Genomic DNA, 4777 nt, shown 5'->3' with positions numbered 1-4777 from the left:
CCTTTATATAGAAACAAATTTTCGTCACTGCATAAATTTTGGAATGGATAGAATGCATTCCTAAAACTTTGTCTAAGCATATCACAGATTTCGTGTATTTTATATAATCTATTAACATCTGCTTTCATCATTAGTATTAAAATGTAACATTTTTAGTTAATATAAAAATCGATTCTTAGGCATTATTTTGCCAATTTTACTTCTCAAAAGTTCGTCATTAGACCAATATTCAACATGAAATAATTTTTTCCGACATCAATAGTTTTAGAAAAGAAAAAATATATTTCAGCAAGAGAAGTGCTTCATGAATCTCTTAAAGCGTTATTATTACTATTTACACGGTTATGACAATCATTTGTCGTTTCAACAATAAATTATACAAAGTTCTCAAAAAAGAATAACTAAAATTAGTCTAAAATTAGTGCAGAATACTTAATTGTTTCTTTTATTCTCAGATGCCGTTTAAAAAATTGAGTAATTTTAGATCAGACTAGTTCGGAAGTCTATATAACATCTAATGTATTTTTTTTGAGTCAGCCGAATTTTATCCTTCTGATTTGAATATGCTTAATATATTCCTTTGAATTCTCTTATGAGCTATTTATGTCATCTTTTGATTGTCATTTTTTTATGAGCTAATTATGTTGTCTTTTGATTGCTTTTTTTTATATCGCTTTGTGTGTGTTTTATTACTTCAATTTTTCTTTCTAATCATTTTGTGGAAGAAATAAAAATTATAAAATATATTACAATTAGAAAAATAACAATCTTTTGTATTGATATACGTTTGATATTTTATATAGTTATTTAGTATATTTATATCACTTGATATACGTCTTGTCTTTATTCTCTAAGACATCAGACTTACGACTGATTGTGAGAGAATACGCTTATTATTGTTTGAAAACAAATACATATTTATATCAAGTGAAGAAGGACATATCAAGACAAAGCAAGTGAGATAAAGCAAGCATATTCTGCGACATTGTATACGTAAATGTAAACTCAGAACGTAAACAAAACATGGACAGAGTTATATTTTTTTACCTTTTTTTTTTTTCTTTCGGGTATTTAACGTGCCTTTTAGCCACCTGCACGGTTTTGTTGACTATATGACACACATTATCTTCTCTGATTTTTTTTCGTTACTCTATGCTCTCGTTTTTCCCCCGGGGAGGGGGAGAATGTGCAGTGGGGACTACGACCACGCGATACACGGCCGTCTTTCACAGTGGGCGTGCCCATCTGTGTCGGATTCGTGCTCAAGGTGTTGTGACTCAGATCGCCTTGTGGGAGGGGAATACACCCGAATTAATTATTGGAGGCCCGATTAAGTTCGCCGATCAACCAATAAACTTGGTTGAAAGGGACTGGCCCGGAAAAAATCCTTAGGTGGTAAGCGGATTCGAACTCGGGACCTCCAGGTTCGCAGCCCCTGCACTCAGGCCGCGAGACCAGGCCGGTCATATTTTTTTATCGAAGATCAAACCTGCAAATTTAATGTAAACATACAGAGTTTTTGTAGCGAGCGACTAGTCGCCCGTCGTATGTACAAGGCATCTTGTGAAGAGCGACCACAGTCGTTCGTTGTAGCGAAAGGATTAACATCGCTCATGTCGATGCAAGGATCGACGCTTGGTCTATTCGTGTGACACCGCGCCCTCGGCTGGTATCGATTTGCTGTCAAAGATCCTGAAAAATGAGTTTCAAGAAAATAAACGTGATTTATTCGATACACATTTAAGATTCGTTAGTTTTTAATTAGTATTTCTTTCTGTGTTCCGTAATTTTATTGGAAAAAAAGAAAGAGAATGAAAATTTAATAAATGTTAATTTTTAATAAAAATTTAAATTTTAACACAGTGTGTAAACTATGCGTATAATTCAACGGTCAAGATTTTTGACGCTTTAGTCTCGAGAAACGGCGAGATATTACGCGTAGCGAGGATGGATGTGATTTATTCGATTCTATATTTTTAAGATTTTTTGTTATATTTTAACTAATATTATAGAGTCTTTTTTTCTCTGTCTTTTTTTCTGTCATTTTTCCTCTGTTCCGTACGTACTTTTTTTCAAGTCTACAGAATATTTTTTTTGGACATTACGACCAACCGAAAAAGAAAAAGAAAAAGAGAATAAAAATTTAATAAAAATCTGTTCAAGTTTAATACACAATGTGTACATTGCGTGTTAAACTTTAACAAATGTTTATTAAATTTTCATTCTCTTTTTCTTTTTCTTTTTTGGTTGGTCGTAATTTTAATATTTTGCAGTGTGCAAACTATGCATGTAATTCAATGGCCAAGATGTTTTTTGACGCTGAAGTCTCGAGAAATGGTAAGATATCACGCGTAGCAAAGATTGATGATGATTTATTCGATTCTACACCTTTAAGATTTTTTGTTATATTCGAATTAATATTATAGAGTGTCTGTCTTTCTTCCTCTGTTCCGTACGTACTTTTTTTCAAGTCTACGGAATATTTTTCTTGGACATTACGATCAACAGAAAAAGAAAAAGAACAAGAGAATGTGTGTATGTGTGTGTGTGTGAGAAAATTTAATAAAAAAAACTGTTAAAGTTTAATGCGTGTATATACAGAGTGGCCCATAATTGCCATCTAACCGCTCGTAGGTAGATAGAAGGGGTTATTCTAAGACAAAAAGTTCTATACCACTTTGGAAGATTCGCAATAATCAACGAGATATGAATTAATAAAGATCCGCTAATCAGCGTGCATCCAGCGCACAGTGGGACGAATAATCGTTGTAGGTGGACAAAACTCTCCTAGTACGAATTTTTCTAAAAAATGATGTGCTATTTACGAATGTATTTTTTAAAGGGTGTCGCAAAGAAAGTCCAAGTGATTAGAGACAGAAAACCCGGAAAAAAAAGTTTTTCTGGAGTTTTTGCTTTTTCAAAAATGTCTGCAATAAACTTTGTAGAACATGATGCGTTGATTGAACGAAATACATCTTACTAAAATCAGAAATGCTGTTGCAAATTAATATTAAGCAGTACTTTGGTTTTTTTATGTTACGGGATATTCAATATTCGGATCATAGCCGATGTTTCTCTTGAATATAAATATAAATATTAAATATAAACTTGATAGGGCAACAAAATCTGATAGAAGATGGTGCACTGTTTTGCCATGCAATGATTTTATCACAGCCACCGGAGATCATTCTTATACAAACGAAAATGAAAACAAAAATTCATCGTCCCCTAGTTCATCGCTAAATGTTTGCTTAAATTGGCTATGGCCCGAACTCCCGTCACATCTCTATTTGCATCAAATGTGCGAACACAGCTTCTTGGACAATACATAATCGTTTTATGGTAAGGTCAACAACACTTTGAAGTGATGCCTTCGCACGAGTCTCAGTTACAGTAATGAAATTATTCGATGGACAGAACTTCGTTTTGCTTGTTGAAGATTGTAATAAGAAGGATACAACGCATAGCCAGCTTTTATAGCTTTTCTTCTTAGTTGAGTATAAGAAGACTTTGCAATCAATGTAAAGTGCTAGAGCTTCCTCTGCTTGGTAAACCCGTTAACTGATAGAGTTGTGACTGCGCATAGCTGTCTTTACTTCTGCAGCCGTTAAAGTTGGGGAAGAACCCGCGATTTTTTTTATCAACCTTGCAGTATCCGATGATCCAGACGAGCAAAGTTTAAGTTCAGTAGCAAAAGCTAACTCCTTACAACTTGAACTTATTAAGTGTTGTACTTTCCTCTTTTTAGTCTTTAAGCTGCTTCTCGAAAAAACTATCGTTGATCGTCCACCTCTTGCAAATTTTGTCAGAATAATATCGCGAACAATTTCGAATTCAATGTCATTTTGTCCTAGCCATGTTTCATATTTGTTCAAAAATACTTGTTTTTTTCTTTAGAATTTCTCCCACTTATCAGATAATTTCTTAGAAAAAAATTTTATTGTTTTTTATTTTTGTCATGTTACTTAATTCACTTGAAATGCCGACATCAAACTTCTTATCTAAAACATACTTTAAGATTTTGTCGTTCTTACTACTTTTCTCTGAATTGACCCAGACCTCAAAAAATTCTTTTCTTGAAAGTTTATATAGTGATTCTGAAAAACGCGAAAACAAATCTTAATGCAACTTCACTCAAGAAAACTAAACATGCGCTGAAATATAGACATTTCAAATTATGAAACGGTACAAAAATTATCACTGCACAAGACCGCACTCAAAACAATTTCAATTAAAAACAAATGAAAAGTTTCAGTTTGCTAAACAATTTTGTTTATCTATTCCACCGTTTCAACAGACTGCATGTATGATGTGAAACTATTATGTTGTGACATACTTTGACTTTCTGAAGCCATGAAAAACATTGATTGAAGTCTCAGAAAGAACACTATTATTAATGACGAACAATCTATGTCTGGCTCCTTTCTTATAAGTGAAGAAGAGTGCACTTGTTTCAACATGATTTGGTAATGCATTATACGGCAGAAAACAAATGCAGGCAACTGGTTGACTGTCATTTTTTATCAAAAAATATCTCTCTTTCAGGAGCAGATTACCCAGTAAGCAAAATGCGCGCAATATGCTAGCAGATTGGCAACAGATATACTCAAAAGTTGCGAGCAAATTGGCATCTGTTGTGTCCGCATTAGGCTTACGATCTGCTAGCAAAGCCTGCTCACAGAATCTTATAGCAGATTGATAGCAGAAACCGAGCAGAATCTGCTAACATGACTTGACATCAGATTGTCGGCAGAAACCGAGCAAGATCTGCAGCTTT

The sequence above is a fragment of the Pseudomyrmex gracilis genome, unplaced genomic scaffold (genome assembly GCF_002006095.1).
Source record: "Pseudomyrmex gracilis isolate BER0280 unplaced genomic scaffold, ASM200609v1 scaffold_197, whole genome shotgun sequence".
NCBI lineage: Eukaryota > Metazoa > Arthropoda > Insecta > Hymenoptera > Formicidae > Pseudomyrmex > Pseudomyrmex gracilis.
Note: the sequence above shows the minus strand (reverse complement) of the source record.